At 34.6% G+C, this 23,293-nt stretch overlaps 1 pseudogene; it reads right to left on the reverse strand.

Moving 5' to 3' along the window:
* Positions 1-1,606: 1,606 nt before the first annotated feature.
* LOC110642538 (serine/threonine-protein kinase BSK3-like) lies at positions 1,607-21,435 on the reverse strand (annotated as a pseudogene).
* Positions 21,436-23,293: the final 1,858 nt, after the last annotated feature.

The following is a 23,293-nucleotide window of genomic DNA, read 5'->3' on the forward strand; positions in this document are numbered from 1 at the left end:
TGATAGTGGCTGTAAAAATCACATGGCCAATGATGCAAGTTTTTTCAACTTTTTGGAAAGATTTGTCAAGACTAAAGTGAGAATGGAAAATAGAGAAATTGTAGAAGCTGAAGGAAGAGGTTCAATTTGACTTCAGACGAAGAAAGGTATGACGCTCATTTATGATATATTGTTTATTCCAAACCTTGATCAAAATCTTCTTAGTGTTGCACAAATGATAAAGAAGGGATACCATGTGGTATTTGAAAGGGATTTGTTTTCCATTTATGACTCACATGACTGTAAGGTTACTGAAGCAAAATTGGAGAATAATAGCTTTGTTTTAAATTTCAAATATGATATATTTAGTGCTGAAGCTAAAGAAATACCTAATTGTGATAAAGTTGAAAATGAAAAGAAAACTTCAGTACAGAAAAGTGATTCTGCAGGTGTTGAAACAAAAGAGCGGCAATGCAAAGTAGCTATTTCTGATGCTATTTTTGATGTTGAAGGCTCAAAATTAAATGTTTATTGCAATGAAATTAAGTAGGAGTTCAAGAAGGTTAAACCAGTTGCAAAATTTCCAAATGACAAAGGCAGAAGAATGGTTACTGCCTCAAAAGCAAATCAAGTTATTTGGTCCAAGAAGAATTTAGCAAAATAAGCTAAACTTTCTTATGCTTCCAGCAGAAAAAAAAATTATTTTGTTTCAGTTGCAAAATGTCATACAAGCATGGGGGAATCAAGCAAGAGAAGTTTCATCCAATTGAAGAGGCTGAGAATAATTATTTTTGTGGAGCTGGTTTCTTACAAAATAAATATTTAAATCTAAATTTAAAGAGTTAAAAGTAAAATTTAGAGTCTTCAAGAAAAATCTCAAGGAGGAGTGTTGCAGTATTGAGATTTTTCTAAAAAATATGAAGAACATTTTTTTGCATTTTGTAATCCTTAAATTCTGTTGTCAAACTTGTTAGGTGCAAGTGTATGTCTTTCTTTGATTTAAGGAGATTGATTAGAAAGAAGTAAGTTGAAATTTGTTGTAGTAGCTATGGACCACGCTTTTTGTACTACTTTTGCTGCTATATAAGTAGTCTAATCTAATGAAATGTGTGTGTATGAATTCTGCAATTTTAATATTGTGTTGTGTGGATAGAGAACCTCCGTTTTCTTTGTGAGTTTGCTGTGGGAAAATCCAACAAATGGGAACAGAACAGCAGCAGTTACCAGCAACATCATTTATCTTCAGCAGGAAAAAGCGCAAAAAGGAAACTCCATAGAAGCTTGCTAGTATTCTTTGCCTCCCATTAATTCACATGTTTAAAATGAAAATATAAATAAATAAAGCCAATTTGTTATGTTTTCAATGGAATTGTACAAAAAGTTTCGGACCCTAAAGTACACAATCTATCAAACCTCACAAGTATTTGAAGTCTCCCATGCTTTCTAACCCCAAGACACCACCATAGGAATTCATCAGTGAAAAAGATGTGCTTTCTTTAACTAAATTATGGAAATGAATGCTGTCAATGGAATTCAAACTCCAAAGTCAATGCCAAGTTTTAATCTCCATGGATAGAGCTTCACATGAAGGAGCCAAGAAAATTCACAGATCACGCATTCTACATCTTCACTTTTGTTCAGAGGTTGCACTCTTTTCAGCTTCAAGATTTGTACCTTCCTTGAGTGCTACCTGTGCTTCATTCTCCATTCCTGGTGTAGCAAGGGAAACAGCCTGGAGATAAGATGCAACATGCCATACAGGGGAAACGACTTGAGCTTGCATTGCATCATTTAGAGCTTCTTAAGTCATGTCATTCATGAGGAAGGACAGGCTGCACCATGCTAAAACAGTTGGAGAAACCCTGGTTCAGCATCAATGAACTGCGAGTTAAAGAAAAATTTGTTTGAAAATCCAAGGATTTGATAAAAATATATCTAGAAATGGATAGCTTTTATGAAAAAGGTCCCAATGCATTATATTTCTCACACTGAAAAAATGGTCACAACTCAGAAGCTTTCTTCGTTGCAAGGAGATTGTTTCTATGAAAGGAAATTACTACTAACATGAGTTCATAGAAGTTCATAATGAAGGGAAAACCTATGTATAACATTCAATTGCATATTTGAAATCCTTCTGCTTGAAAGCAGAATCACCTTTTTTCTTGAAATTTAAAGTTTCCTGCATTTCGTCGGTCCACATTTGGAATGAGAGCTGCAGTGCAACACAGGAGAATAAAATATTTCAGCACAGATAAATTAAGAAGGCTAAGCATTTAGTTGAAAATATATTATTTAAACCAAAACTAGTGGATAACCTCATTTGTTACTCCTTCATCATCTTTATAGCTAATGTTGTATAAGGTTTCATGTATGGCTGTCAGGTCATTTCTTGACCAAGCCTCACTAAATGAGGACAAAGGAGAGAGTGAAGCACTATGTGGAATGCCCATCAAGGCATGAGAAGGCACCTGCATAGTCAAGGAAATGGAAATGTAAGAACTTAAGCTACCAGCTAGACAATTTGTTACAAAGGCATAGCAATTGATCTATGCGTGACTGTGAACTATGTTCCCCAGGTCCCAAGCTAATGAATGTATCCTAGGATACTAAAACAAGTACAGGAGTCTGGAAAACTTTACTTCAGTTTCCTTCTGAAGAGGACTCAAAACTGCCACTAATCATTTTGAGCTTCGTGGTTCTCGGTGTCACACCCTACTCCCCCGTAAGATGTAACATGATTCCGTAGTACACCTAATGAATTACCGTACTTCGCCTACCAATAACCCATTAGATATACTACAAGGGATTTTAAAACAATTTTCGTGAAATTTAAATCATCGATTAAAATATGGTGTTATAAAATTTTTTTCAAAATTTCGACAAAGTGCCAGCTGTGTTTTGAGAAAACAGTTCTTCAAACCTAAAAAGGAAAACACTCCCAATATGTTTTCTCAAATACAACTCCAATAACTTCATTTCAACTCACAATTCAAATCTCAATAATCAAATCAATTCATTTTCAAACCAATCTCATTATAAAAGAATCATTTCTTTGATTACAAGACTCAAAATTAATATTACAAAACTATTCAGGTAAATGAAATCTCAAATTTACATTTAATTACATACCAAAATATTGTACAAGAGTTTTTATACAACTGCTCAAATAATTTACATACATATTATTACATGCATACATCAAAATCTATGTACATGGATATACCTAGAGCTGATCTGAATGTCTCTTCAAAGAAGCTTACTCAATTGCTCTATGCTCTTTTCACCTGCGACAGCATACAAAGCTATCGCTGAGTGGTGAACTCAGTGGTGCACAACTATAATTTAAAATATAGTACAATATACCTTAATAAAAATTACAGCAAATAATTTGGAAATCTGAATACTCATCAAATTCCAAAACTTAAAATATTCATTGCCAATAATATAAATCATTTGCATAAAATGACTTTGATCACGAATTCACTTTATCAAATCATAACTAACTATTTAAGGTAATTCCAACAAAATCAATTATACATAAATCATAATTGAAATCACAATTCTTTACTATTCAAAAACATTCTTTATCTCGAAAACCGTTCTTTATTTCAAAAACCATTCTTTATCTCAAAAGCCATTCTTTATCTCAAAAGCCATTCTTTATCTCAAAAACCATTCTTTATCTCAAAAGCCATTCTTTATCTCAAAAACCATTTTTTATCTCACTAACTATGCAAGACTAATCTGCAAGGGCCATCTTCGGGGTGATTCTAACTCCCTATGGTCGAGGAGGTCGAATCATCGTGCACAGTACACATCACAATAATGAATCTTCCGAAAGGGCCATAACATAAAACTTAGATCTGACCTTTAATAAGAGGAGAATCTAAGCCTGTGCACGTACCATGGTAATCAAAACACAACTCACTCCATTGTCTTCTCAACAAATGAGAGAGACGGGTAATAACCTAGTCAAGCATCTATAGTGAGATATAAAATAATATCACAATCCTTTTAGTGAGCATAAATCACAATACAATTCGATTCAAAGTTAATTTCAATATCCAATAATTTTTTTGCTCATCACAATTCAAATCATAAATTTGCATTTTTCCATGCAAATTGCCCATCACAATTCAAAACATGTTCTATCACAATTTTCCAAAACATAATTTATTCAATTCACAATAATGCTTAATACTTGTGGAAATACCATTTCACAAAGCTAAATTCATATATACTATAACAATTTCAATAATCATTGAATTAAATCCAATGCTTGTTAAACATAATACATAAGAAAAATATGTCATTTAATCATATGAAATATTTAGAACAAAATCAGTTAAAAACTAGTTGTGCGCAAACTTGATCTGAGTCGCTCCTTGGCCTTGACTCAATGTTCTTTATGCTTCCCAATATCCTTTTCAACTGAAACACACAATTTAAAGTGTTTCAGTACTCAATGAATTTGTCTCCAATCATAAAATCCAATATCTACATTTTTTTGGTACTATTCTCTTCAATTCATTTCATTAGTCAACCTATAATGTTGACCCTCGATGCACTCTAGGTGAATTAGGTTTAATGTTACCAATATGTTACATTTTATAGCCCTTTAGTATTGGTTTATGTTACCAAATTCATTTTCAAGTGTATTGCATTTTATTGCAATTTACCCGATTTCCGTGTACTATTTTGACCTAGCCGAACGACTTAGTTCCCTTGGTTTTCAAGTTTCGATCCAAACTACAAACTTGTAGGTCTATGTCTTATTGCATGTGGGACAAAATTTTAGATTATTCTGAATTATGTAGACCAAGATATAGTCAATTTACCAATGCTGAACAGAATGCACTAAAATGGTAGGCTTAGGTCATTTTTAGGTCACTTTTGGTTCGGCCAGTTTTGGTACCCGAACTTGTGCAAGCTATTTGGCTTGGTTCTGGCCATTTTTGGGCTTTTGTGTCTTCATAAGAATTGTAGATATATGTCTCAACTATTCATGGTAAAAATTTCAGGTCAATTGGACTTGTTTTGAGTAAGTTATGGTCAAAATACTAACTACTGCCCAAATGATCAATTTTCAGGCTTTCAAGTCACTAATCCGGATTTGGTCATTTTTTAAGTGACCTTCTAGGCAGAATTTAGGTAAGATTCCTTCATGAAAGTTGGCAAATTTTGTGCCTATTTTCACCTCCAATTGGTCTCATACCAATTGAAGTCACACACTTAAGGTTCTAAGCTAAAATGTACACTGCCCTGTTACACATTATTCAACACTTACCAATTACACATTCAATACTTACCAAGTTTACCTTTCTTGCCAAATCTGATTTGGTACCATAATATTAATACACTTTACATCACATTTTGGTCATTTTGAGCAGCTTGTAACTACTCTCAACATACACATTATAACTTAGAATTTTCAAAGTCCAATTACAATAATTTAACCACATGAACATACCCCATTTACATGTCCAAATCCAAACAATTGTTCACATATCCATGCTGCCATCAATAACAATATCTTAAACAACCATAAACAAGTAAAAACAAGCTACATATACTGAATTTTCATGGCTGCCAAAATGTACATCTCTATTAAAACATCAAACTTCAAAAATTTTTCCATAAATCAACTACCCACAACCTTGGTTACACTTTTAATGAAACAAGAATTGAAAACACTCACTTACCGCTTTTGAAGTTCTTCAAAACCTCACCCAAACTTCTTCTTTTTGCTGCCAATGTCTTCCCCAAGCTGAGTATGCAAGTTTTAATGAAGAAACTTAGTGTAAAAGAGGGCTAAATGTGGAGTGCATGGAGGTAGAATGAGGTTTGGCTATAGAGGATTTTCTCTTAGGAGGATGAATTCGGCTAGTCTGTTTGTGAGGTTGAAGATGACAGATTTTCTGTCCCAAAATGTTGTATTTTAATGTCCCTTAATTCTCCTTAGTGGAGCACTAACTTAGTTTTAAGATTTAATAATCCAAAGTTTCCAATTTTGTAATTTTATCACTATTCTTTCACTATTTACATTATGTACCACAATTTAATTTTTTTATGACATTTTCAAAGTTTAATATCATTTATTTTTAATGGAAATTTAGGTCAAAAGGTAACTCAGGGTGTCAATTGACCACAATGCCCCTATTCGGGTTCTATTCCCGATTTTTCGGTAACACTGAGTTTTATCGTTTTCTTGATTTTTCATTTTTCTTTGTACTAATTACTTAATTTTTCTTTGATATTTCTAATGTCATTTATACTTCAATAGATGTTTATTTAAGTCTAAAAAATATTTTTCAGGGTTTCCTGCGATCCAGGGCTAGTCAACGGCCCACGCCGTAACTTCCCGGTGCGGTTACCCATCGCTATGGTTTTCGACTCGTTTAACTTGGTTACATTTCATTGCTATTATTTTTCCTTTGTTTTTCTTGTATTTTCTTTTCTTGTATTTCATTATTTTATGTCTCCTCATCAATATTTAAGTGTAGTTCTAGGCATCCTAGCTGTCCGGACAGACAGACACTGGTCATCGAAACAATAGAACGCACTACCGAACATAGGGGTGTTACAATTCTCCCCCCCTTAAAATAAATTTCGTCCGTGAAATTTTACCCAATAGCCTTCTTATAATATTCACACGTTTATTTCCTCCTTTCTATATGATCGTATAATCTTCTTTCCTCCGAATTTGTGTAAGACTTTTAACAATCTAATATAACATTTACTTTATTTATAACGCACTAATCTTTTCTTACTATCATTCTGTCTAATATTTCGATTCATGTTCCCTTCTTGAATGACCATTATGGTCATATTAGAATTAATTATCTAATCATGGGTCCTTTGACCATTCTAGTTAACAATCTTACTCACATTCGTAATATTTTTTTGTTATATCTGAACCAACTATTCAAATTTTTACTTCCATAACTCTTTTTATCTATTAATATTCTATAACTTACTTCCTTTTGTACTAAACTATAACCTTTCGATATTCTAGCTTTTGAGTTTTAAATCCCTAAATAGGATTTCAAAACTCATTTCTAATAACAAAATTTTGTCCTAACATAACTATACCAATACAGATGCCATTGGCAACTATTCTCATCTTGGTGTATTATCGAGTAGTACATAGCTCTACACAATAATCTCAAGTTAGTACTGTAATCTGTAGCTTACAGTATAAATATCAAGAACATTGCATAGTTACTACGATACATCCCAATAGATCAAACTTTCCTATATTTTATCCTTTTAGAATTTACTGATATTCGAATCTTATTCTGTTAACAATATCTATTAACAATTACTAACAGTAACATCTTTGCCCTCATCTAAAGCAATTCTATTACTGCAATTTACTTTTACATTCTCTTGCCTTATATTAAGTAGGCTTGCTGTTTAGCTTTATAATTTATGGTGTGTTGGAAAATACTTTTCGCCAATAAACTCTTCCAAAACAAATTTCACTTATTATCACAATCCTTATCTTAAAGGACTAGTCACTGATGCATCAAAATTTATTCCCCTGTAAAGGAATAACAACAGAACATATAGTTCTAACACTAACATACAACTAAGTAGTGCTGGGATCAAACAAAAATAATTAATTATTTCTTTCAAAAATTAAGAACTTACCAGTAGCGACATCCAAAGTTTCTGTTCTTTTCCCTTGGCGCATAGTGGACTCTCTAACTGATGCGCTACTATGTTCGGGTCGATTCACTATGTTATGGTTGTGAGGAATACCAACTCTATTTCTATCTCGACCTTTACTGACTGTCTGTGAACTTTGGAGAGTAGATCGAGGTGCTCTAGTATAATCTTTAACAAAGTGTCCAAGTTTTTCACAATTGTAGCAGGCTCCAGAGGCCTTACGACAAATACCTCTATGTAGCTTACTACAAACATGGCAGAAACGGGTAGAATAGGAACTTCTAGTTGTTCGAAAACTAAATCTTGGTGTTCTCTGCCCTGATGATTTGCCTCTACCATATCCCTGAGCCCGGGGTTCCTCAAATTCTTTTCTCTTCCCCAAATTACTGTTCAAGCTCTGACCCATAGGTTTCTCCCTCTTCTCTATTTCACACTGCCCTTGTGGGGGTTGGGTTTGTGTTTGAGCTTGAGCTGACAGAGTATCAGCCATTTATTGAAAAAAAGTCGCCATTTGCTTGGCCATTTGTGCAGTAATTTATATCGGTAAAACTGGTATAGTCGAGCCTTCGACACTTTGTGGAGCTGGGGCCTCAACTTGTACTTCTGCCATCACAGACTGTTCTATTGTCTCATTCTTCTCTTTCATATCTTTTCACAGGATTTTCTATTCCTGTACAACCAATACAAGGAGATTCCTCTCTATTAGTTCATATTTATGATGTAAATGTACTATCTGTATCAAACATTTGAGCAGTTGTAGTTAACGACAAAAAGATTTCAAATTCACAGTTTAAAATACTTTAAAACCATTGCTCTGATACCACAAAACATGTCACACCCTACGCCCCTGTAAGATGTAACATGATCCCGTAGTACACCTAATGAATTACCGTACTTCGCCTACTGATAACCTATTAGATATACTATAAGGGATTTTAAAACAATTTTCGTGAAATTTAAATCACCGATTAAAATATGGTGTTATAAATTTTTTTTCAAAATTTTGGCAAAGTGCCGGCTGTGTTTTGAGAAAATAGTTCTTCAAACCTAAAAAGGAAAACACTCCCAATATGTTTTCTCAAATACAACTCCAATAACTTCATTTCAACTCACAATTCAAATCTCAACAATCAAATCAATTCATTTTCAAACCAATCTCATTATAAAAGAATCATTTCTTTTATTACAAGACTCAAAATTAATATTACAAAACTATTCAGGTAAATGAAATCTCAAATTTATATTTACAATAATTTACATTTAATTACATACCAAAATATTGTACAAGAGTTTTTATACAACTGCTCAAATAATTTACATACATATTATTACATACATACATCAAAACCTATGTACATGGGTATACCTGGAGCTGATCTGAATGTCTCTTTAAAAAAGCTTACTCAATTGCTCTATGGTCTTTTCACCTGCGACAGCATATAAAGCTATCGCTGAGTGGTGAACTCAGTGGTGCACAACTATAATTTAAAATATAGTACAATATACCTTAACAAAAATTACAGCAAATAATTTGAAAATCTAAATACTCATCAAATTCCAAAACTCAAAATATTCATTGCCAATAATATAAATCATTTGTATAAAATAACTTTGATCACAAAATTCAATTTATCAAATCATAACTAACTATTTAAGGTAATTCCAACAAAATCAATTATACATAAATCATAATTGAAATCACAATTCTTTACTATTCAAAAACATTCTTTATCTCGAAAACCGTTCTTTATCTCAAAAACCATTCTTCATCTCAAAAACCATTCTTTATCTCAAAAGCCATTCTTTATCTCAAAAACCATTATTTATCTCAAAAGCCATTCTTTATCTCAAAAACCATTATTTATCTCACTAACTATGCAAGACTAATCCACAAGGGCTATCTTCGGGGTGATTCTAACTCCCTATGGTTGGGGAGGTCGAATCAGGGTGATTCTAACTCCCTATGGTCGGGAAGGTCGAATCGGATTCTAACTCCCTATGATCGGGGAGGTCGAATCGGATTCTAACTCCCTATGGTCGGGGAGGTCGAATCATCGTGCACAGTACACATCACAATAATGAATCATCCGAAAGGCCCATAACATAAAACTTAGATCTGACCTCTAATAAGAGGAGAATCTAAGCCTGTGCATGTACCATGATAATCAAAACACAACTCACTCCATTGTCTTCTCAACAAATGAGAGAGACTGGTAATAACCTAGTCAGGCATCTATAGTGAGATATAAAACAATATCACAATCCTTTTAGTGAGCATAAATCACAATACAATTCGATTCAAAGTCAATTTCAATATCCAATAATTTTTATGCTCATCACAATTTAAATCATAAATTTGTATTTTTCCATGCAAATTGCCTATTACAATTCAAAACATGTTCTATCACAATTTTCCAAAACATAATTTATTCAATTCACAATAATGCTTAATAAGTGTGGAAAAACCATTTCACAAAGCTAAATTCATACATACTATAATAATTTCAATAATCATTAAATTAAATCCAATACTTGTTAAACATAATACATAAGAAAAATATGTCATTTAATCATATGAAATATTCAGAACAAAATTAGTTAAAAACTAGTTGTGCACAAACCTGATTTGAGTCGCTCCTAGGCCTTGACTCAATGTTCTTTATGCTTCCCAATATCCTTTTCAACTGAAACACACAATTTAAAGTGTTTTAGTACGTCGACGCCATATTTTGGCTGATCACCGAAGTCAATGAACCTTGAAAATTGACCCCAACAGACATTTTTCGATTACAAGTGACTCGATCAGGAAATAAACCGATCTCGCATCTAGTCGAATGCTTTCTGATCTCTCGACAAAGGAGATCACACCAATATCAAGTCTCCATGCCGTCCAATCCCATTTCCGATCCCTCGTCAAAGGAGATCAAACCAATATCAGGTCTCCGTGCCATCCAGTCTTATTTTCGATCTCTCCTTTATAAATATTGTGGAAAATCGTTTAAAAAAGTTAAGGTCCCAGTCGGACTTAATGGTGTTTCCGATCTTAAGTATTCAAATCAATTTTCCAATTTTAACGATCTAAAGTTCTATCCGGTGTTTGATCCCGGCTTAGGCCGATCTCATGCTTACAATATTTTTTTCTATCTCTTATACTTAGATTAATAATCACTTTTAAGTTTGATGTTCTAATATGTTCAAACAATCAAGCACTCATACAATTTGGATACTTTCCGATCTCATCAAGAAATTGAGCAAAAGGGATTTCATTTCATTTCAAAATAAAAGTATAAGTCATTTGGCTGGAGGATCATCCCCAGCCTATTCTACATTAACATTTCGCTCACCCTCTCTCTCTCTCTTGGGCTCCTCGTCGCTCTCGTCTTCAGCCTCTGGGGCTGAAGGAACAGAAGCGTGAAAAACACAAGTTTATACCATTGAATTCAAAAATTTTCACCTAGGGTCACATGCATCATGAAAGATTTATTTTTATCTATTTGATTTCAATGATAAACAACATATTAAAATTCTTTTAATATGTTTTTTAGATCTGTATTTTCCATTTAAAATTTTTAAAATTAATCAGATTAATTTTAGAACCCTAGATTAAATCAAGAACGATTACACTAACCTCTTGATGCACTGCAGCGTGTCTGCGCCTTTGAGATTTGTCTTCAGGACACCAGATGTTGTCCCTCTAGTTTGTCCACACCAAGAACACCTATGGCAGCCCTTGAACAGCTTCTAAAGCTTTTTCTATTAATTAGAAATTCAAGTTCTGCCTTTTAAGAGATTAGAGATGTAAACAGGACACTAGAAACAATTTTTAGTGTTCTTAATTCAAAAGATTGATGGCTAATCTCTTTGAATTGATGAGAGATGGAGAAGAATAGATGAAGAGCCTCAAAATGGCGTGACAAAGGAGAGGAGTGGCTGCTGGTTATTTTTCTTTTTCATAACAACACTTATATAGCTAGGTTAACACATTAAACCCTTGCCACATGTCACCCTTTGATTAGCTCTAGGTTTAAGTGACCCAATCACATTGTGCCAAGTGTCAAACCTATATTTAATCTTGATTTTAATCATCTTACATGATTAAAAAACATTTGACAAGCTTATGTGTAATCCCATGTGTCACCATCTCATGGTGCCACGTGTCTCACTGTGAAATGACCAAAATGCCCCTGTGTCTTAATTTTGAGTTCTCAACCCAAAATAATTATTTTTCTTCTTCTAATTTATATCAAATATAAATTAATTAATTAATCTCTATTAATTAATTTCTCATTAATTAAATTCATATTTAAACACTTTAAATATAAATTTAACTTATACTATACATCCAATAATCTAGATTTAGTTTCAAGTCATGCTAGGAACTTTGCAATTTAATTGCAAACCAAACCTATTTAATTAATCAATTAAACTCTTTAATTAATTAATTAAATCATATTTAAATAGGTGATAACTTGTATATGTGTGTGACTTACTAGGCTCATCACTAATTGGCAATGAGACATGATATCAACTCTTAATATCATCAGAACTCTTTCTTACCATAAATGATTTCTCTAAATCATTTTATGAAGCTCATAGACCATGGTTAACACCTAGCATAGCATGCCATGGCCACCCAATTAGTAATAAAGTTTACCTTAAATGAACCTATAATCATATGTTACCATGCACTAGAATCTCTCTGTTACAAAATCCCAACTCAAGCTGAAGTCATAGTTTATGTCAAACTCCATTTGCTATGAATATTATATTCTCTTTTAATTCCAATTCCTGATTAAAAAGATTTTCTCATCAGAAACTCTTTTCTGAATAAATCTATCTGTCCTGACCAGGAACTTGAAACATCAAGAATAATTAAATGAACATAAGATTTTATCTCTATTTACTTAGAGGAACAAATTCCATCTTGATCAACACCTACCTCCATATATAACTAGTATGAGCCAACAGATGCCCATATACCCATACACAGTACAAGTATGAAAGCAGTATCAAACTCAAACTACCTATATACAAGATAACTGTGCTATCTCAGGTCTAAAGATTATATGCACTGATATGATTTATGACAAAACATTGACAAGAGTAAACTCCATGTACTTGTCATAAGTGTCACTGGTTCGGCCTACTTATCATTTATAAGTGCCTATCATGTTTGTCATATGGCATGAGACTCACCATTCCATCTTATTTATATCTCATATAAATAACTTGGTAACAAACATGAATATAATCTTTCTGGATAAGTCATGTCCTTATTATGAAGTATCCTCGATTGTGAACTTATTTATGATACTTTGTACTAGAAATAATGTCACTCATATTCTTAAGAACTTAAGAATAATATTTCTAATAAAATGTCAATGGATCTTTTCTATTACACATAAATATATTATGTAAACGGAAAAGTGGAAATGCCTTTTATTAATAAAAATATGTACAAGATACATACTAAATGATATGCTCTAGGGCATACTACTAACAATCTCCCACTAGCACTAGAGCCATTCATTACAATATTTTAGACCTATCTTCTCAAGATGTCGGTCTAACTGAGCTAGTGACAAAGGCTTAGTGAATGGATCAGCTGTATTTTTCAGCTGATGTTATTTTTCTGCATGGCTATATCGCCTTGCCCAACTATATCTCTGATAATGTGGTAGTGCCTTTCTATGTGTTCGGACTTTGGGTAAGACCTTAGTTCCTTAGCCTGTATGACTACTCCATTATTGTCACAGTGTAGTGGAACTGCTGACTCAATGGAAGGAACTACTGTAAGTTCTGTCACGAACTTCTTTATCCAAACGACTTCCTTCTGACATCGATTGACAATATACTCAGCCTCAGTAGTGGAATCTGCAGTCGTGCTTTGTTTGGAACTCTTCCAACTGACTGCACCTCCATTACAAATGAACACATATCCAGAGGTAGACTTTCTATCATCGATATCTGATTGGAAATCAGAATCAGTATAACCATCCAATTGCAAGTCTCCACCTCCATAGATCAAGAACAAATCCTTAGTTCTTCTCATGTACTTAAGGATATTCTTGACAGCTATCCAATGTTCCAAACCTGGATTGGATTGATACCTGCTAGTCAAACTAACAGCATATGCGATATCCGGCCTAGTACACAACATTGTATACATTAAACTTCCAATAGCCGAAGCATATGGAATCCTGGCCATCTTATCTCTTTCTTCAGGTGTCTTTGGAGACATCTCTTTAGAAAGGTGGATACCATGTCTCACTGGTAACAATCCTCTCTTGGAATCAAGCATGTTAAACCTCTTTAACACCTTTTCCAAGTATAGACTTTGGGATAAACCAATTATTCTTTTCTCTCTATCTCTATATATGCGAATCCCAAGAATATAGGTTGCCTCCCCTAAGTCTTTCATGGAGAATATATTTGACAACCATACCTTTATAGTTGTCAACATACCTGTGTCATTACCCATCAACAGTATGTCATCTACATATAAGACAAGGAAAGTGATAGCACTGTCACTAACCTTCTTATATACACATGGCTCATCCTCATTTTTGATAAAACCAAAGGATTTAATGGCTTCATCAAAACGGATGTTTCAACTCCTCGAAGCTTGTTTCAACCCATAAATGGATCGCTTTAGCTTGCATACCTTGGAACCATCTTGGGATTCAAAACCCCTAGGTTATTCTATGAAAATGTTTTCTTCAATGTATCCATTGAGAAAAGCTGTTTTGACATCCATCTGCCAAATCTCATAATCATAGTATGCAGTTATTGCTAATAAAATCCTAATTGATTTAAGCATGGCAACAGGCGAGAAAGTCTCCTCATAGTCGACTCCTTGCCTTTGGCTACTAGCCTTGCCTTATAGGTCTCTACCTTTCCATCAGAACCAATTTTCTTCTTGAAAACCCATTTGTTCCCTATAGGTACAATACCTTCAGGTGGGTCAACAAGATCCCAAACTTGATTCTTATAGATGGAATCAATCTCAGATTTCATAGCATCAATCCATTTTGAAGAGTCTATATGTGATATAGCTTCTTCATAGGTAAGTGGATCATCTCCATGATCTACTTCTTCATGAGTAGACAACTCTTGTTCTTCTTCATGAAGAAAACCATATCTCACTGGTGGGTGAGATACCCTGGTTGTTCTATGAGGAACAGCTGTAGATGTTTCATCGACGGGTATAGGTTAACTAGATGGATCTATATCCATCTGATCTGTTGGTTGGTCAGAATTCTCCATTTCTAACTTTATTTGCCTTCCTTTGGCTCCTTATTGAACAAACTATTGTTCAAGAAATGTGGCATCTCTACTTATCACAACCTTTTGTGAAGTAGGCAAATAAAAATAATATCCAAAACTATCTTTTGGATATCCAATAAATCGACCTTTTTCTGATCTGGTCTCCAATTTATCAGTGTTCAGCTTTTTGATATAAGCTGGACAACCCCAAATCTTAACATGCTTAAGACTTGGTTTTCTTCCATGCCATATCTCATAAGGTGTGGGAGAAACTGATTTTGATGGAATCCTATTCAGAATATACAAAGCTGATTCTAATGCAAATCCCCAAAAGAAGATTGGCATATCAGTATAGCTCATCATACTACGTACCACATCCAATAAGGTACGATTTCTCCTTTCAAATACACCATTCAGCTGTGGCGTTCCTGGAGAAGTCAACTGAGAAACAATGCCATGCTCTCTCAAGTATTCATCAAATTCAGTACTCAAATATTCACCTCCACGATCTGATCGAAGAGCTTTAATACTCTTTTCTCTTTAATTTTCTACTTCAGATTTAAATTCTTTAAACTTTTCAAAGGATTCGTGTTTGTATTTCATCAAATACAAATACCCAAATCTTGATTTATCATCAGTAAAGGTAATAAAATAATGAAAGCCCCTTCTAGCGATTTCTTTAAATGGAGCACATACATCACTATGTATTAGCTCCAAAATATTTTCAGTTCTTTGCCCTTGTCCAACAAAGAGTGATCTAGTCATTTTGCCCTGAAGGCAAGATTCACAAGTTGGAGTAGGCTTAGAGCCCAATGAGGATAGAATCCCCATTTTCTCTAGTTTTGCAATCCTATCTTCTGCAACATGACATAACCTTAAATGCCAAATATATTTTGAACTTAAGTTGGTTTTCACCATGGCATTGCATTCTTTTAGATCACTTGCATTCAATTTGTGTTTGTCATTATTACCCAAATAATAAAGACCATCATTCATATAACCCAAACCAACATATTTATTTCTAAAATAAATATTGCAAACATCATCTGTGAACTGAAATTCATAGCCATTTCTAGTCAAATTAGATATAGAAATGATGTTCTTAAAAGCATCAGGTACATATAAAATATTATCCAAACACAAAACATGTCCAAACATGTAAAAAGATTTAGATCCTATGACTAAAGCTTCAACAGTTGAGCCATTGCCAATCCGGACTCTAATATCTTGAGAACGCAAGCTGCTTGCTAGTTCCTGCATATCATTAGAAATGTGAGAACTGGCACCAGTATCTAAAACCCAAGCTGTAGATGAACTATGAGTATCATCAGAATCTAAATAACAAGATATGGACATACCTTCCGAAGGTGTATCCTTTTTGTCCTTCAGAGAAGCAAGATACTCTGGGCAGTTCCTTTTCCAGTGCTCATCTTTTTGGCAGTGGAAACACTTTCCTTTGCCTCCATCAGCTTTAGTCTTCCTTTTCTGTTTAGCTATTTTCTTGGAAGGACTAGGAATCTGAGGTTTCTTTTTCTTATTGCCCTTCTTCTTGTTAGACTTTCCAGCAGAAGAAGATGCAATCAAAGCTACCTCTTTTTCTTTATTGCCCGGCATATTCTTTTGGGCAATAACCAGCATGTTGAGTAAACCAGCTAAGGTGCATTCCTGTTGAGTCATATGGAAATTTGTCACAAAATTCCCAAAAGACTCGGGGAAGGGTGAAGGATCAAATCCGTCTGTAGTTGGAAATCCATGTTGAAGTCAAGATGTTCCAAGCTGCTCAATCACCCGAATCATCTTGTGGACATGATCCCCAACATTACATCCCTCGGACATCCTCATGCGAGCAGTGCCTAGATATCTCATACCTAGCATTCCCTCAGTGCTCGAGATACAACTCTTGTAGGTGAAGGAGGATCTCACTCGCACTCTGCATGTTCTCATGCCGCTACGTAACTCATTACTCATGGAAGCAAGCATGTAACACTTAGCTCTCATATCATGCTCCTTCCACTTGTCCAAAGTTTTATGTTCCTCTTGAGTGGCCTCTGGAGGTAAGGGACCAGGAACATTTGAGTTTAGAACATATCCTATATGTTCAAGGTTCAGAACAAGTTTCAAATTTTTTAGCCAATCAGAGAGATTAGGTCCTGTCAACCTATTACGATCAAGTATGCTTGCAAGGATATTGGATGGTGGTGGTTGTTCTGTGCTCATTTTTATCAAAAAATTAACTGCAGAAAATAACCAGATTAATTAGTAAATGTATCATGTAATTAACCAAAATGATTATGGTCTTTTAATCAAATTGGTCCTCCCACTAACTTAGCGAATCCTACACTTCCAAAGTAGAAAATGGAAATCCTAGTTGGATGAATTTCTAGTGGGTGATTGAATTCTTATAATTCTATTGATCATCCTCAGGTACATCCATTATTGGAATTACAATAAACTATAACTGAGCAACTCCTTGCCCATCACATCTCATGTGAGGTTCAATCCTTTACCTAGCCCCTAATGCTCAAAATCTCAGGTACATCCATTATTCACTTATCTTGCATTAGTTAAGTTAATCCCATTGAACAAGTAATTATGCAAATAATTTTAATGTCCTCAGGTACATCCAATATTGGCCACCAAACTATTTACATATTTACAACATCTCATGCTTAACAATTATTCTTAAGAAAATCTCTTAAATTAATTGCATCTTATGCAACTATTTAAAATTTCTTAAAATAATTGCCCCAATGGAGGGCTTATGTTATAATTACTTTAATTATAGCATTTCCAACTTAATCATTTGTTTGGAAGATTTTATGGTCATTCTAATTACTATTAAGGTCTCACTTTGCACATTATCCAATTAGCATGCATACATCATATAATAGCATACATTCTCATACATCTCATGCATTCATGGATAAGCAGTAAATATGGTATGATCATGGACTTTCTAAGGGATTCAATTCTGAGCCACCAAGAATTAAATCAGGGCATTCCTAGGTGCATTTCATTCATTCATTTAACAAGAGTTGCTGAAGGAGTACATAATCAACACTTGATCTTAAATTCCTCCCACTGGTCCCACCAATGCTCTTGACTTCCTTGAACTTCTTGCAATCCATTATTACATAGTAATCCTTGGCATACCAAGGCGAATTTACAAGAAATTAAATAAATGAAATTACAACCCAAAAATTATTACAAACTTAATAATACATGCCCAAAATAAATTAAAATAAATTAATTAATTTACAATCCCAAAGAAACATAAAAGAAATAAATTCAATCATATTGGTCTTTTATAGTTCATGATCATCCATCATGCATATCTCTATTTAACAATTAAATAAACTATACATACTTAAATTAAATTGAATATCTCATATTCAACTTAAAAATCCAGATTTGAATATGATTCAAATAAATTTAAAAATTTAGATTTGAATCTCATTCAAACAAATTTAAAAATTCAGATTTGAATCACATTCAAACAACCTTAAAAATTCAAATTTGAATCACATTCAAACAATTTTTAAAAAATCAGATTTGAATCACATTCAAATGATTTTTAAAAATTCAGATCTGAATATTATTCAAACAACTTTAAAAAATCAGATTTAAATAGGATTCAAACAACTTTAAAAATTTAGATTTGAATCACATTCAAACAACTTTTAAAATTCAGATTTGAATCACATTCAAACAATTTTTAAAATTCTGATTTGAATCAAAATTTAATTGTGTGATTAAAACTACTAATTAAACACTTTAATTAGTCAAAGAATAGGCCTTAGATCATACAACAATTGCAGAATTAAAAGCCAAACCTTGAACCACCCATGGAAGCCAAACCATGCGCACCATTGATGGTTTTTTTCATTTGTGCCGCCACCTTGGCTTTGCAACTAGCAATGAACTTTTGATCTCATGATCAAACACACACACAATTAAATCATATAAACATCAATCTAAATGGTAAATATAGTGGCTCTGATACCAATTGAAGGAACGGAAGCGTGAAAAACACAAGTTTATACCATTGAATTCAAAAATTTTCACCTAGGGTCACATGCATCATGCAAGATTTATTTTTATCTATTTGATTTCAATGATAAACAACATATTAAAACTCTTTTAATATGTTTTTTGGATCTGTGTTTTCCATTTAAGATTTTTAAAATTAATCAGATTAATTTTAGAACCCTAGATTAAATCAAGAACGATTACACTAACCTCTTGATGCACTGCAGCGTGTCTGCGCCTTTGAGATTTGTCTTCAGGACACCAGATGTTGTCCCTCTAGTTTGTCCACACTAAGAACACCTATGGCAGCCCTTGAACAGCTTCTAAAGCTTTTTCTATTAATTAGAAATTCAAGTTCTGCCTTTTAAGAGATTAGAGATGTAAACAGGACACTAGAAATAATTTCTAGTGTTCTTAATTCAAGAGATTGATGGCTAATCTCTTTGAATTGATGAGAGATGAAGAAGAATAGATGAAGAGCCTCAAAATGGCATGAAAAAGGAGAGGAGTGGCTGTTGGTTATTTTTCTTTTTCATAACAACACTTATATAGCTAGATTAACACATTAAACCCTTGCCACATGTCACCCTTTGATTAGCTCTAGGTTTAAGTGACCCAATCACATTGTGCCAAATGTCAAACCTATATTTAATCTTGATTTTAATCATCTTACATGATTAAAAAACATTTGGCAAGCTTATGTGTAATCCCATGTGTCACCATCTCATGGTGCCACGTGTCACACTGTGAAATGACCAAAATGCCCCTGTGTCTTAATTTTGAGTTCTCAACCCAAAATAATTATTTTTCTTCTTCTAATTTATATCAAATATAAATTAATTAATTAATCTCTATTAATTAATTTCTCATTAATTAAATTCATATTTAAACACTTTAAATATAAATTTAACTTATACTATACATCCAATAATCTAGATTTGATTTCAAGTCATGCTAGGGACTTTGCAATTTAATTGCAAACCAAACCTATTTAATTAATCAATTAAAATCTTTAATTAATTAATTAAATCATATTTACATAGGTGATAACTTGTGTATGTGTGTGACTTACTAGGCTCATCACTAATTGGCAATGAGACATGATATCAACTCTTAATATCATCAGAACTCTTTCTTACCATAAATGATTTCTCTAAATCATTTTATGAACCTTATAGACCATGGTTAACACCTAGCATAGCATGCCATGGCCACCCAATTAGTAATAAAGTTTACCTTAAATGAACCTATAATCATATGTTACCATGCACTAGAATCTCTCTGTTACAAAATCCCAACTCAAGCTGGAGTCATGGTTTATGTCAAACTCCATTTGCTATGAATATTATATTCTCTTTTAATTCCAGTTCTTGATTAAAAAGATTTTCTCAACAGAAACTCTTTTCAATAAATCTATCTGTCTGGCAGAACTTGAAACATCAAGAACAATTAAATGAACATAGGATTTTATCTCTATTTACTTAGAGGAACATATTCCATCTTGATCAATACCTACCTCCATATATAACTAGTAGGAGCCAACAGATGCCCATATACCCATACACAGTACAAGTATGAAAGCAGTATCAAACTCAAACTACCTATATATAAGATAACTGTGCTATCTCAGGTCTAAAGATTATATGCACTGATATGATTTATGAAAAAACATTGACGAGAGTAAACTCCATGTGCTTGTCATAAGTGTTACTGGTTCGGCCTACTTATCATTTATAAGTGCCTATCATGTTTTTCATATGGCATGAGACTCACCATTCCATCTTATTTATATCTCATATAAATAACTTGGTAACAAACATGAATACAATCTTTCTGGATAAGTCATATCCTTATTTTGAAGTATCCTCGATTGTGAACCTATTTATGATACTTTATACTAGAAATAATTTCACTCATATTCTTAACAACTTAAGAATAATATTTCTAATAAAATATCAATGGACCTTTTCTATTACACATAAATATATTATGTAAACAGAAAAGTGGAAATGCCTTTTATTAATAAAAATATATACAAGATACATACTAAATAATATGCTCTAGGGGGGCGAGCTCGTTCATCCTGAAGAAGTCCTCTTCAGGATACCATTTCTTCAGCTCGGCCATAAGGTCGTTATGGGCATTCACATAAGCCCCGGCCTCCTTCGTAGTGCTCTTCTCTTCCTTAGCTTAAAGCTCCTCATCCTTAGCTCGGAGCTCTTCCTCCTTCGCCCGAAGGTCTTCAGCATAACGAGCGAGATTAGCAGACCAATCAACTCGAGAGTCTTTGAGTTCTCATTCCACTTCAACGATCCTCTCCTCATAACGCTTCATCTGATCCTCCATTCTGGCGATGTACTCGTTAGCAGAGGAGAGCTGAGCTTGTACAACAGAGGCATCTTGGACCGCCTTAAGGATCTCTTTCTTCAAGCCGTGGGCTTTCTCTTTGAGAATATGCTGGTTTGCGATGGCCTCTAAGCCTAAGCTCATTGTCTAAGCTAAGATATCATCCAAGCTCTCCTCTGCCAACCTGTTTCGATCTTCTTGGAAGCAAATGGAAGCTCCCATGACTTTGGCCAGGCCGGGATTCCCCCTAGTAGAGCGGTTCCTTTCCAATGATTGGATCAGAAGTTGTGCACCCCAGGAAAGTGTCCTAACCGTGGGACCGGAAAACTCCCCTTCTACATTAGAAAAGGTCAAGGAGGAGGGGGAGGTGGAAGCTTGATTTATTGAGGAGCCGGGGCGATGACTTCTACCTCAGGGATTGGTTGCTCCTGAGGTTGGGGAGGAGAGCTCAGCACCTCTATTGATTCACGATAAGGGGACTGAGCATCGACAGTGGCGGCCCCTTCATCGCCCTCACTTTTCTGGAGACCTCCCTCTTTCGTTTATGGCTCTCATTGGAAGCATCACCGCCCGTCATACCTGAACCAAAAAGAAGTCAGTGAGTTCGCTAAGATTCAGAGACCAGAGATATGGGTAGTACTAGGGCCGAGGTCAGAGAGCTAAAGCTTGTATTCTTCGTCAGTGATCAGCCGCATCATCCAATACTTCAGTTCGGCCATCACTGCATCTAAGCAAGAGAATTTCTGAGTGGACGTCTGAGACTTTGACTTTTTCACCATGGCATCTTCATCCTTATTTAAGGTGATCTTTTTTGGGATTGAAGCACCAGTTGTTGCCAACTTCGTGGGATGCCCTCAAAGCCATTCCGAATCTTGCTCCTCAAAATGAAGAATCGGTTCTTCCAATTCTTCAATGAAGAAGGAAGATCGGTAAAGAGAGAACAATGGGGCTTAGCTTAGAAGAACCAGAACTCATCATCCTTCCTTCGGGAGAGCCTATGCAGCTAGGTAAAGACTTTGGACGTGGGTTCCAGTCCCTTAGCTCGGCAGAGGCCCTAGAAGGCTATTAGAGTCCGCCAGGAGTTCGGATGCACTTGGGCTACCGAGAAATGGTGGAATTTTAGGACGGCTTTGTAAAATTCGTCCAAGGGAAAATGGAGCCCGGCCTTTAGTTGCTCTTCATACACCATGATGAGATCGCCCTCATCAAAGAAATTGTCGACTCGATGATCGCCATGGCATTTGATCAGTTTAAAAGAGTCAATTCGTAGATTGTACTCCTGGCTTATAGATTGGAGATCGGTTTCTGTCAAGACTGAAGGCAACTCATCAATTGGCAAGTTATCTCTTCTCAAAGATGCCCCTCGCCTCGGTCTGGCACCCAAACTAGTTACCGGGATGAGGGCTCTGCTGGCTTGACCACCCGATCTAATCACATCACCCTCTTTTGAGGTCCATGAAATGTGGACAGAAGACAGACTCGTAGCTCTCTGACCCTTGGTGCCGCTCATTTTCAAAGAAACCAATGAAGTTTAACTAAGAAAAGATCAAAACCCTTACCAGAATGTGATCGGTGTCGGAAAAACTTAAAGAAACGAGAGAATTTTGAAGTCACTTGCAAAGTACTGAAAATGACATAAGGGAGCAACTGACTGACCCTCCCCCTATTTATACCCGTTTGAGCATTCAACGCTCACAAAGTCCCAAGCAGCGCTTCGGTTAGCGGAATCGACCCGCTTTCTTGACACGTCGCGGGAAGGTTTTAGAAACACAATAATAAAATTAAATAAAATGAGATTGGCTAGTTAGGGTTATCGGATTGTGCGAATTTTCAGGGCCACAGATCGACTAATGACAATTCAGTTAAAGATCAGATCGGATATGCACATCAGAGATCGAAAATTAACCAATGCGATAATTAAATAATGACCTTCAAATAAAATTTCATTTCATTTCTAAAAGGTCATATTACATCATTTGGACGATCTCAAAGAGATCGGATT

Source organism: Hevea brasiliensis, chromosome 12 (assembly GCF_030052815.1).
Source record: "Hevea brasiliensis isolate MT/VB/25A 57/8 chromosome 12, ASM3005281v1, whole genome shotgun sequence".
Taxonomy (NCBI): Eukaryota; Viridiplantae; Streptophyta; class Magnoliopsida; order Malpighiales; family Euphorbiaceae; genus Hevea; species Hevea brasiliensis.